Source organism: Pezoporus occidentalis, unplaced genomic scaffold (assembly GCF_034315485.1).
Source record: "Pezoporus occidentalis ecotype Australia unplaced genomic scaffold, CSIRO_AGI_Poc_V1 ctg35, whole genome shotgun sequence".
Lineage (NCBI taxonomy): Eukaryota > Metazoa > Chordata > Aves > Psittaciformes > Psittacidae > Pezoporus > Pezoporus occidentalis.
This window is the reverse complement of record NW_026915483.1, coordinates 8,368,129-8,382,351: the sequence shown is the minus strand read 5'-3', so window position 1 is coordinate 8,382,351 and position 14,223 is coordinate 8,368,129.

The following is a 14,223-nucleotide window of genomic DNA, read 5'->3' as shown; positions in this document are numbered from 1 at the left end:
TGTTTAAATATTGTTAACAGCTCAGTGACTAACCAATAATCGCACCTTCTCCATAGAGTATTCAGATTGAAATAGCTTAGTTTATGTTATTATACTTCACTGTTATAAATAAAAATTCTCCAATATTGCCTTAAGTGAAGACGAGCCATAAACCAACATTTTAATGAATCATTAAAACAAACTTACAAATTCTTCTAAAATTAAACTTCTCGTGCATACATCAACCTAATTATTTTTTCCATTTAAGTAACAAACCTCAGAAAACACTAGGATCAAAAATGTTTCAAATTGATATGACATAATCCCCCACCTACCTAAACAGATGAGCAACGTATAGGGTATTATTGTTCATATGATTTGACACAGATGCACTATTAAAAGCCACCCTGTTAATGACAGAAATGTAAAAATAAGTTTTCTTTTGGTATTTAGATTAAATGTGTGGTATAATAGCAAGAACCTCACAACTCTACCTTATCAATGTATGTTCTGACTGAAGTAAAAAAAAAAATCAGAGTTATGATATTTTTAATTAAACCCGCTCATTTTCAGGTGCATTTTTATACACTGTGAAGATTTAACCTTAAGTGGTTAGATTTAATTCATTAGCTACATTATGCATTGACACCACAAAATAATCTTCTTGGTAGGCCAGCTGACTTCTTGCAACACTCCTAAAGGTACTTTGAAAGCCAATTTTCATGTTGAATGTAAATCGGTCAGTTCTGATTTGGCCAATGATGCACAAAATTGAATATTTAAAGCTTTACCTCTGCTGTCAGACCAGGTGTCAGGCAGCCGAGGGGATGAGCCTTGTTTTTCGACATCTAATATAAGCTGTAACATCTCCTGCTCCTCTTTCCTTTGGATGTTCTGTCTCATCCTCAAAAGAACAAAAGTCTTGATAAAAAGTTGCTATGAGACTTTCTCACATCAGCACATCTCAAAGGCAATAGGCAGAAGTGACTTGCTCATGGTCATGGAGGAAACCTACAGTAAAACAGTGCAAGGACCAGGCTCTTCAACAAGAGACCACCTCATCTTTTGCACTGCTTATTCCCCAGTGCAAAGATAACAGGAGTTCCCAGATACAAATAGTCGCAACGAACTTGTAGATGGGCCATTAAGCAGACTGCCTGCCCTCCAGTTCCTCCTATGGAGGAACACCTCACCAGACCACCCGTTCAATCCTATGATCTGCCGTTTCATTTTACTTTTAAACATTTTAGAGAGAAAAAAAAAAAGAAAACCCACAAAACTTTTGTAAGTGTATCCTCAGTACAGAGAAATATTTCATAAGCTTCAGAAGATTAACTTTCCTACAAGTTATTTCAATGCATATTGCTACAATCAAAAGACAATTTTGTTTTATGACAGTTATGATATTTCTAAGTCAAAACCAGAAATAAATTTGGTATGGTATATCACTTTCATTTCCTCATTCATAAATCAGATTATTGTGTTTTGCAATGCTACTTCAAAATACTTTCATGTACTTCAGATCTACCCTGACTAACCCTTCCAGAAGAGTCTTTCAGTGCTCCTGGCATCATCAGGTTGCATAGAAGAGTGTGGTAGCAATTCTTTATCATATTGTGTTTGAAGGTATGTATTTTTAAGGACGCTTGGCAATTCAGCCTTTATTTTCCACCAGTATATTGCACTAGTATATTATGAATGCTCTATGACCTTCCCAAAAAATGTATCTTATCAATAATACATTAATAGTAGGAATTACAGCCCCCAGATAAGCAGCATGAGAAAAGGCATATCCTGAGTTTTGTGACAGAAGAGCTGAGACTTTCAGCATTAAGTGCTCAGACTAAGAGAAGAGAAAGCATTGGGGTCACAACAGCCAGAAGACTGAGTCTCTGAAGGACCACAGTAGTGCAAGCAGCCACTGTACTGCAACATACTAGTAGCCTTGAAACCTAAGTCTCAAGGACCACTTTTACACCCCCATGCAAGACCATTCTTCTAAAGCATAGCAAGTAAAACATTTCTCTTCTGGTATTGCTGTGGCTTGCAAGTAAGAACTGAAACAATGCTGACAAGACAGCATTTCAAAGAAAAGAAATAAAGCCCAGTTTCTAAACCAGTTTAGAAAACAGTACATTTCCACATTTCCAACAACTTGTGAAAAGAGCCTTGGCTATCCCAGCTGATGAGCTGTCCCAGTGCCAGGGAGTCTAGAAATAACAGGAGGGTTTCTAAGACTCAGATCCAAGCAGTTCTGGAAGTTCCAAACATTAGGACACCAAAGAGCTGAAGCTCAGGTTAATGCCAGCCTCTCACCTGAGCTGCCAAATAACAATTCAATCAAAGGCGATATACAGCAATGCCTCATTTTGACAATGGCAAATCCTACCAGAACAAACGTTTGACAAACAGTTTCAATCATCCCTAGCTTTAAGTCACTTGAACTTGAGTGGTTAACGTACAGGTACAGCACCCACTGCAGCTGCAGATGACTGAGAGGTAAAGTTTGTGGGGTTTTTTTGATGTAGTTTCTTTGCTAACAGCTTCACTGAATTATTGAATCCACATCCAGTTTCCGAAGTCCTCGAGTTGAAAATGGTTCATAGCAGAGAGTGCAGGAGGAGGAAATTTCCTCTTCTTCACTGGCTCTCTAAACTTTCACTGCTGGCTATGGCCACAGCCAAGCCATGGGTCAAAACCAGCCTTGCTTTGACCCAGTCCAGGCACCTCCATGATTTCAACAAGTGACAGAAGCCATTCTTCCATTTATTACCTCTCTCTACAGCATCGCCTCATTTACCACCAGACCATCATAGTTACTGCAAAATACCAATATTGAGCAGTAAGAGTAATTGAAGCCCCTATCTTTGGAGACATTGGCAAGTACAATCCAGTTTTATTGAGAGTACCGATAGTGATTTATTTCTGCCTGGGAGAGATTACAGTTCCATCCACACAGTGTTATGTGACCACTGTATATACACACTGATTTTTCAGAAATGATTGATTATATCTTCAGAAGTGATTCATTAATAGATCCTTTCACACAAAAGTTTCAGAAAACGTGCTTTGAATACTTTAATAAAACACAAAGAAAATGTTTTGGTAGCTTATATCACTATTACAGTAATAAGTGTAAATTCACCCTCATGTTTTTATTATTCAGATGAACATGAACCAGAACAAGAAATAAGGTACTTTGTCCCGTTATTGCACAATTTGTCAGGATCCATGAACTAGTTCTATTACAGTAATGGACGCCTTTGCAATCTGTATTCACTTTACCATACTATATGGCAGTCATGATAACTGGCCCTGGTGCATTTATCCAAGATCAGGGCTTCTCATATATTACTGAAGACCACACTGTTGAAGCTTCCAAGTAGTTATCCAGTAACTGCACTTCTCTAAAGGTAATAATTTCCACACCACTGCAGAATGCCTTTGCAAAACTAATCTTCTAAGGATGAGGAGCCACTAAATTGAATACTAGAAAGATTTATTCATATAGTTGTATGTTATGTATTATTGATGCTGAAGTTGCTATACCCTTGAGCAGCACAGTTTCATCCTGCCACTCTTTTGATCCAAAAAGCAATTATTTGTTCTATGTCATTCTTTCAATTGATCTCAAAAATCAGTCAAGTGTTATGTAGCTCATATGTGTGTTCTGCAGCTCAAATGATAATATACACTCTAAATTATATTATGTACAGCATAATATAAATCCAGGATGCAAAAGTAATGCTGGATCTTGTATTTGCCTCTTCAGTAGGCTGTTACTGTTACTGCTATCTACACCTAGAACAGTAATTTAGAATAAAGCTGCTGGTTCAAAGCAATGTATGGGGTTTAGTCTCTCTCACTAACTCTGAAGAAAAAGCCTTGATAAAAGGGTTTGAATCAGCTTCATCCAAGCAGTTAAAATTAGGAAAAGATGGAGACAGACAATTGTCTCTCAGTTAAATTATCACTTAACAATGACAGATATAGTAACACCCTGAAATAATCAGAAACTGGCTACCAATATCAGAACAAAAGCAGTTGTCTAGATATATATGTAAAACTCTGTCTACCTCCAAATATTTCAATCTTCTCCCTGAAATAGAATTCATTATTGATTATTTTGCTTGTGGATTTACTGTGGTTTTCTATTATTTTAGATTTAACTATTGACGTTTTCCTACATTAAATAAAACATCTGAATTAAAAAGTGATCTAATACTAGATCTGTTTTAAATCAGATAAGTTTATACGTAACTCTTCTCTATAAATTCTGCTAGTAAGGAATGGAAGGGTTTTGGCATTTGGGAATCAAGGTGCATCATACTGACCTGCTAATAAAGACTTGCCAAAAAAAGCACCTTATATTTCAGCAGAAACAGGCTACAGTGACAGAGTTCAGAGTTGCAATTGCCACAAGATTATGAGTATCTGAAGCATCCCATTGGTGAGCATGCAAACAATAATGATATGTTGCAATTTTAAAACAGCAGAAATGGTGGAAAGAAACAAGAGTGATGGACTATTTCGTACAATAAAACAAAGTCACTTGAGGCACATATAGATAGCAATTCACTGAGGACAACACATCCCTAGGGAACAAAAGAGATCCTCAGCATAGACACTTCTAATAACAACATTAAGCCCAGGGGGATGTTATAAAATATCTGAAACAACACCAGTTTTCTTCTTTATAAATACAGTTCCTTAGTCTTTTCATTTTAAATGGCCCACTTATGTGATCATTTTAACCAGCAAATACAGCATAACTGCATTTCTATCACCACTTGAAATTACAGCAAAGCTACTAGTACCCTCCTCTTTTTGTGCTCATACAATAGCATATGCGTGTGTGTGTGCATATCTATAGCTATAAGAACTTCTCCCATTTCATCTCATACAAGATGACAACTGCTGGAACAGTTCTTTCTTTCAACAATAACTTCCTATCAGTGTTCAAGCAGTTCAAGCAGTGACTGCACAGAAAAAGCCAAGCTCTTGCATTAAATATTTTCTACTTCAGATCTTGTAGAACTGGGTAATGTGGTCACCTAAAAAAAAAAAAAAAAAAAGAAAAAAAATCCTGCCATTTTATTTTATTATTTTCACTCTTTGGTTATTTTCTTTTTTAAAATTATGCCTGCAAAATGCAGGCAGGCAGCATGATGAAAAGCTAGCAGGCTTTAAAGACTGTAAAATGACAGTAAAGTTGTATGAAAACAGTAATTTCCAGTGACTTTCATAGATCAGGTCAAAGGAACAGGCCTTTCGATAAAGTCAATCTCCACAGAGACTATTCCCTGTAGTTTAATTAGGGATTTTTTTGACTCTGAAGCAAATAACTTTTCAGTTGTGCACTCCACACAGTTGATGGTCAGAATTATGACAGTAATTCAGAGTTACTGTTTGCATGTGTGTAGGGGAAAATGTATTTTGTTTGAGTTTGCAACAGAGAAAATTTAAATGATCGAGGTATTTCCAAAAATACACTGTTTTTCAGTCTGTGCAACTCATTGTTATGGATAACAGATCTGATATCATTCAAAAAAAGTACTTGGAGAAATTACCAGAAGAGAACTTTATGACCTTTGAATTTCTTCGCTGAGACATTCATTGGTTTGGCACATCATCTGATGGAGTGAACATCACTAATCTGGGACAAAGAAAATCAAATCTTTGGTTCCAAATGCTACAGTTTCAGGCCCAAACACAGCCCACTGCATCTTTCTCTATACACTCTCATACCAAGGCATGGATGGTGGTGCAGAAGGCACTAAAACTTTGATATTATCATGTGACATTTTACATCATTATGCTCCTGATATACCACAGGCATTTCTGAGAGTTAGGGTTTTCATTAGTAATAAATTGTTCATCCCCAATGTAAATATTAAGTAATCATTCATGTAGTAGATCCCATACAGAATTTCAGATACAGAGATGCCCTTTGCAAATGCTAATTCAACGAGTTCCCAGCCCATGAGGGAGATCACAGGCACTCTCACCATACTGACAAATAACCTGCAAAGCCAGCAGAACAAGATCATGTCCTGTGAAGTCGTTGTGGCAATTGTGTAGGAGTTTTGGTTTGGGGTTTTTTAAGTTTTATATCAGGAAATACAATACACACAATAAAAAAATACAGATATCAGCATGTTAGACCTCTCCAGGGAAGAAGAGTAGCTTGAGAAGAAGTCAGATATCTGGTGGCTTGTTATAAAAGCCAGAACACAATAACTGCATTTAAAGCCTATAATTAAATCTTATCCAACATCTCAGCTTTATCAGAAAAACATTGATCCATTTAATGGCAATAACTTACAATATGAAGAAAAAAAAAAGAACAATTCATTAAGCTCTGATGTTACATAATAACCTCAACTGTCAGCACACCTTGCTGTTTTGATGAGGTTGTTTTCAATCGGGCACGTCCAGATACTCTGTGCGCTCCACATGAATCAGCCCAAAACAAAGCACTACCTGTGCCTCACACAGTAAAAGAATAACTTGTACTATGCCAACAAATTTAATGAGCTATGACTCCAAATCCCTGACAGGGAATAACTCTACTTTATTGTTTATCCACAGCGCTGTCTAAGCCTCTCCACAAATGCTTTACACAAACACCATTGCTTGGGTGGAAGAACCACACACGGCTGAGCCGCTAACTGTGCCTCCTTCATGAAATCACAGGCTTCTGGCCAAATGCAATTATTCAAATATTTGCCCTGCCTTAGGCCTTGTGTAAGCAAATTATCAGCTTATATATGCACTTGACTTTATGCAATTAAGCTTCCTTTGAATACCTAATTTTTGTGAAAGCTAATTACCATACTCATTGCTTCTTGAGATTAAAAAGGGAATATAAAGAAAAGTTTAAAGTTGCTGTACCTCTATAACTAAAATATCTTCCAGAAATAAATTAGCAGAACAGTTTCTAGCTCAAACATAATCACCTTGTGTACACAAATATGTGTATTATTCAGCCTAAAACATCTCAAGGTTGGTTTTGTTACTCACACCATGACATCAAGTCATTCATGGAGCAGGAGCACTCTAAGCCATGTGCTGAGAGAACACAGAGCAAGAACTATATAAGCTTTGCCGCGTGATAGTTTGTCATATGCATTGGAGAAGGCTGCGTGGAGACCTCATAGCAGCCTTCCAGTATCTGAAGGGAGCCTACAAGGATGCTGGAGAGGGACTCTTTGCTAGGGACTATAGTGCTAGGACAAGGGGTAATGGGTTAAAAACTAAACAGGAGAAGTTTAGACTGGGTATAAGGAGGAAGTTCTTTACTGTGACGGTGGTGAGGCACTGGAATGGGTTGCCCAGGGAAGTTGTGAATGCTCCATCCCTGGCAGTGTTCAGGGCCAGGTTGGACAGAGCCTTGGGTGGCATGGTTTAGTGTGAGGTGTCCCTGCCCATGGCAGGGGGGCTAGAACCAGATTATCTTAAGGTCCTTTCCAACCCTAACTAATCTATGATTCTATGACATTCTGTTAAATCCCAATTATCTTGCGTAAGTTACATTAACTCAAATGAAGAGTACCAGCATCATTTGTTACCCATACGCTGCCACTTTTTATCATAAATACACAGTTGCTTCTTAATTCCCAGCACTTTACAATGGGAGAGCTTTTAAGCCTCTACCAAATTTAAGTATTTTTCTATTTATCAATTATTATAATCACAACACATTAACATGTAACCATTTCAGAAACATGGATATTTTTATGCTTATGGATTGCTTCTGAGAAACAGGCTATATCTCTACTTTTCACTTAGGAAAAGAGGCAGAGGAATAAATAGGAGCACATACAAAAAGCAGTAAATATATACATCAAAAGGAACAAAACCCAGTGATTCAGCTGCATGATCAGTGGTTGCCCACAAATGCAAACATGAACTGCAACAGTTGGGATGTCTTCAGGAACAGACCAGCTAAAGAGGATGACCTTACAGCAAAAGGCAAATTTAAAGAGAGAAGCTCAGATGCTTTTCACAGGACAGAGAAGATGTCTGAGAGCAGAGTGACTTCAGCAATTTGCAACTCTTCAAAAATTTAAGATGTGGATTCCAGTAGGAATTAGTGTGAGACTGCAAATAGCAAAATGAAGCATATTTAGCTGTAAATAAGTTCTCAGTATTTATGTTGTACTATCCCCCTAGATATGTTATTACTAAGCATATAACAGATTTAATACTTTTTTTTTTTGGCAGAAAATGCACCCCAGCTCACACCAAAAACTGTACTGGAGCACCCAATAGCATAAAGTCTGATACCACACTCTAAACATTGAACACTCACTGCAGATCCAAGGAGATGTGCCCATCCGCTCTGTATCCACAGACAGAAATTACTTTGAAGTGGGAGAAGCATATTTTCCTCTGAAATAAGTGAGCAGTATTTATCCAGTTCATCGGAAACAGGCAAAGGCAGTAATGGTACAAATGTCAAAGTACCAGAAGTGCTTACACTCTCCCAAAAGCCTGTCTCAAGGTTGTTAGCATCCTACTGGATCCTATTCTTAACCATGCATACATAAACCTCGACTCCCGGGCAGTAAGCCCTTGCAGGATAAAGGCTTCATGTGTTTTCTTGTCAGATTCTGAACTGCAGGAGGCTGTCATCTGAAATAAAGCACGAATCATTTTTAGGGAAAATTCCTCTCACTGTGTGCTTTGGTGCAGGGTTAAATTGAAAAGTATTTGTTGCATGCTCTCTGCCATGTTTTATCATGCCGAAAGTTACTTAAAATTAATTAGCAGGCAAGTCAGTTTGATTTTTTCCCCAGTAACAATCCAAGGCAGAGGTAATTAATGAAACAGGGGGTCATGTTAATTATACATTGTTTTAACTACAAAGGAGATAAACTTGGAAAAATATATGCGAAAAGGATACCAAGCTACAGTCTCTTTAGACCAACACAGACTGAAACTTTATGGGATCCCTCCTCATATACTGTAGTTAGGTTTCAGAAAAAGCATCCCTTTTTGTTTGATATTCAAACTTTGTCTTTTGCAAGTTTAGAAAGACTTCAGAGAATCCACATACCATCACTTCTTATTACATTTTAATATTTAAGGAACCTTGATGCAAGAAAAATTAAAGCTCAGAGCATTCCAGAGGGAAAAAGCTATTTGTTCACATATAGGTAGTCCATAATAATAAATATAATTAAATATTATAGAGTTAAGGATAGAAGAGAACTGAAAAAAAAAACCTCCAAGAAATTTAATACTAGATTTAGAATTTGATTTTTAAATGATTACCAAGTAATGGAATATTTCTAGTTAATTACCTTGTATGTCTATAAAGATTTTTGTGGACCTCCCGGGTGTAATTCATTTTACTGGTGTTATTTTTATAGTAACTCATTTATCTCAGTAGATGAATCTCAAACTATGTGGAAACAGTGCTTTCCTTAACCTCCCAACCAAATAGGTAGGGAGGTCTTTTTTAGGGCAAACTGAGGCACAGGAAGGATCCAAGAGCTTTATGATTCAAGATTTAAGTTGTCCATACAGACAGTAGTCTGAACTTCGAGATTTACTACTAAGTTACTTACATAGCCTATGCCCCTGCAGACCTGGAATTAAAACTTGCTGTTTACAAGACAGAAACCCAGAAAAGGCAACAAAACAGCACAAGTTGAAAATTCTCAAATTGCCTCCAACCTGCAACCTAGGAACCTGTTGTGGTTTAAACCCAGCCAGACAGCTCGTTCACTCACTCCCAGTGAGTGGTGCTGGGCTGGAAGCAGTAGAGGCCCGTGTCCCCCCCACCCCGGGGGCTCTCCCCTTCCCGGCTCCCGGAGGGATGGGGAGGAGAACCGAAAGAACGCAACTCCCACAGGTTGAGACAAGAACAGTCCAGCAACCAATGTACAACACAAATCACCACCGCTACCACCAACGACAACAGTAAGAGAAAATAACAAGGGAAGAGAATACGATACCACTCACCAAAAAATGAGTCAGACCCTGAAGACCCCGTGTCCTGCCAGGTAATTCCCAGTGACCCCCCCAGGCATGACGTGCTGTGGTATGGAATACCTCTTTGGCCAGCTTGGGTCAGGCGCCCTGCCTCTGCTTCCTCCCGGCTTCCCCTCCTCCCTGGCAGAGCATGAGCCTTACAAAGTCCTTGGTCAGGGTAAACATCACTTAGCAACAACTGAAAACATCAGTGTTATCAGCACTGTTCCCAGGCTGGAAGTCAAAACACAGAGCGCTGCATCAGCTGCCAAGAAGGAGAAAAAATGACTGCTACTGCTAAACCCAGGACAGAACCAGGAGCTGTTTGGAGAATATCACATCTAACAAGGTGCACAATCATAAACAGAGACAAAATATCTGAGCAAGGTTTTGTACAAATGATTTCTCTATTTTACCTGTGCAGAAACCACTGACTGTAGATCTCAATTTCTGTAAACAGTGATACGAAAACAATTGAAATGCAGACACCTTTGCTGCTGGCCATGTACATTGGTCAAAACCAGCAGTTACTTGTCCACTTCCTTCTTCCCCCCCCAGTCTTATGATGACAGCTTTGGGAAGGCTTTCCTTTACCTTTCCTGAACAAAGTCTGAAAATCAGCAAAAAATTCTAATAAAAGTAACATGAATGACTAGGAGTTCTCAAACAGATTTCAGTGAGGTTGTTGATGGGAACATCTTTTCACCAGGGAGGTAAAAAGTGAAAATGGTGGTGATGCTGGATGGTTGGGGAGGGTACGTACGTGTGTGTTTGTGTGCATGCATGTCATTTTTTTGTTCTTTAGCTTAAAAAGCAACTAACTCAGCACTGTCGCCTCTGGCACATACTGAAGTTCCCAGTACAAACACAAACCTCACACATCTGTTCTGGGTTATGTTTCTCTTCAAATAAGATCATTGGTGATAAAGGCTGGTTTAGTCTATGCTTTGTTAGTCTCTGTTATTGCATCCGCTGCCAGAAGATAGCAATCTATCTATACCTGAAGGATCCATTTGCATCCTGGCACTCGCTCAGATTCTTGATACATGTTTCTGCAGGTCCAGTGGCACAACACAACCACTTCCCCACTGCCCTCAATGAGGCTTTCTGGGAGATGTTTAGACCCCTTTTGCCACACAAGCAGATTCTTCCTTGATAATAATTTCCTGATTAAAAAAAGACGTTCTGGAAATTATTTTATGAGGCATCTCATAAAATATGAGACATTTTAACCAGTTCTAGCAGGGGTCCTTTCCTCTTACTGTGCAGATTTTTCAGGAAAGTGTATTTCATATCCAATCACAAGAGATACAATTTCTAGTATTTCCCTGAAGAAAGAGCAGGCACTAATCTAAGAACGGATATTATACCAAGCCAGGAGAATTTACATCCATTCATGAATTTGCATAGGATAACTGCGAGTATTGGTGAATAACAATGAGAAAATTTGTTTCTAAAAAGTACAATTAAAATGACCCAAATGTTGTCTCAGTAGGCATCAGCCTCGTATATTCTGCAGCACAGCTAATTTGAAGCAATGTGAATAGCATTGAACCGTGTTTTGTAACTATGGGCAAACAGAATTCGTAACTGCACTTTGATGCCAGCAGTATGCACAACTGCCTGCATATTGGTTCAAGACTAAATAACACAAGTATTGTTAACATTATTTTTATGCAATGCAACAGCTCAATCTTCTAGATATCAAGTATTCACCTATTTCAGGTACATCTTTGGCTCAGTTTTGCCCTTGCAAGAACTTGACTCCAGATTCCTGTCTCCATCAAAAGGCACATGCGTGCACACAAACAAGAAACCACAGGTGGCACTGGTTTATAGCAAAGGAACTAGAAAACTAGAGGAAAAAAAGTTCCCAAACAACATGAGTTATGTTCTTTAGGCTTACACAACACACCACAAATTTTATAGACATGTGTCTCAAGCAATCTAATATAGGATATCCATAAAGATGACAAATTCAGTTTCACTGACACATCACATCAGGTACAGAGGAGAATTAAAAAGTAAGAGAAAGCTCCTTTATGATACCTATAGAATCTTCCCTCTCATTTCAATTACTTTTCAAATAAAACCTCTTGTAAGAGATAGAACTAGTTAATTTCTCTTTTACTTTTCCAAGATTTTCCATTCTTTACCTTATTTACAATTAAAAGGTATTCCAAACGCCAAGAGACAACCTGTTCTTTCACAAGGGATTTAAAGAACTGCCACAATAAACCAGTGCAAGGGCTAGTATATGTACAGGGAGAGAAGGAGATGCTGTATATATGAAACAGCAATGAACTGTAAAAATCAGAATTAGGGGGCTGAGCTGCTTGTCAAGCATGTCAACACGATGGCAGGTCAAACAAGAAATCCAATTACATGCGCAGCAATTCAAAGCACCCACGTAGCACACTTCAGCTTGGAACAGAAGTTACAGAAAACACATCCCCTACCCCTTTAACACCAGACTTAAGCCAGAATTCTCAGATTACACCAGCACAGAATATGGGCAGCAGCTGACACCCATTTATTTTTCCTCCAAGTTCCCAGCTGAAACCTACAACATGGATTCACGTGTAAGCAGGAAGCTGACTAACCTAGTAAGCTGACTGTATGTGTTAGGCCATTTGGAAGATTTATCCTTTGCTGTTACCACAACCTGCACAGGAATTTACTTACTAAATTTCTTGATGTTGCAAGAATTACAGGGCAAAAGACCCTGAACAAGTCGGAGCCTCACAGCGTGTGGGGCTGTGTAGCCTCCGTAATCAGCTTCCACAAAGTAATAGGGGGTATTATCTGCATGTGGTGCTATTGTCATCCATATTGCATCAGCGCTAAAAGACCACAATTAAAATCAAAGATCCATTGTTGGAGACTTAATAGGTATCTATGTATTCATATTACAAGGAAAAAGCCCTATTTCAAAGGCTTTACAAGCTAAATGTACAAATAAAGAAGATAGCAGTATCCATTTCACAAAGAACTGAAGGGGAGGAAAAAGTACAGGAAGATTAAGATCTAAGTACACAATTTGCTGGGTTTCACCTTAATCGCTCTGAGCAGTTCACAAGAAAAGAGTGACACACAGCTGGGAACTAAACATCGCTCTTCCCAATCTAGTACTACAGATGCAGAGCAACAGATGATGTTTTACTGGCGGATATGGAAAGCCCGAAAGATTTGTGAGCATGAGAAGTTTCAATTCCTTTCCTAACTTGCAATCTGCAATATTCCATTGAGTGACAATTAAGAAAAATAGTTCTTCCTATCCCTTTTTCAATGTATTTTCTGCAATAGTCATGAAAAGCAAATTATTCCCATCTCCAGGGAGTGGCACAAACTACACTTTCTCTAGAGCACAACTGCTTTATTTCCATCTCTATTTTTAATTTTTTTTACAATCTTTTAAAGTCTACAGCAAGCCTATAAATAAAAACAGAGAGTTCAAAGAAGCAAGGATTGACTTGTTCCAGTCATGACATAAACCCTTGCTTTAATACAATTCCCCATGATGGTCGCTCCAAAAGGCCACCAAAACAGCAAACCCACATGCTGACAGGCTGGTACGGGGAAGGGCTAAGGGAGTTAATGCATTCAGAGCCATGCACTGCTTGTGTATCCACTGCTTTCAGACTCGTTGCAAGATCTTGCTTAATAATACTCTGTATTCAGAGAGAATTATTCAGCCAAGAACCTTGAAGTGCTGCCTTCTCACAGACAGGAGTTAGCTGTAGCTCTTAACACCCCTGTAAGACTGCTATATACTATTTTACTCTCTTTTCACAGATTAATTACTCTGAGAGGGTAAAAACAAACAGCAAGACTGACTGTAATGAGTATTTAAACCAGATAAACGGCGCCTTCAGTTCATATCTATATATTGGGCTTGGTCATAGACAGGTAACCTTTAAAGTGACTTGTTTCAGTGACTGAGCATTTCCGAGTCAAACATCATGAGTGCCAGAGCAGCCAGGTATGCAGGTCCCACTTGTCTTGAGAGGTTTGCATGGCAGCTTGTCAGGCTCATCTCTTGGTGCATGGGTTGGCAGGAATTGTGATGCCAACATTAGACAACCGAGAGAAGAACAGACTGTATGAAATCACTACAGTAATCTAGGAAACCAGTTCTCTGCATTACAGCCGTGTGTAGAAGGATGCGTGACTCCACACTGAGTGGTTTCTAGGGGTCATATGTCTACCAAAGGAGAACGCACCCACTGGCTCACACTTAGACCATGTTCACAAATCTCATTT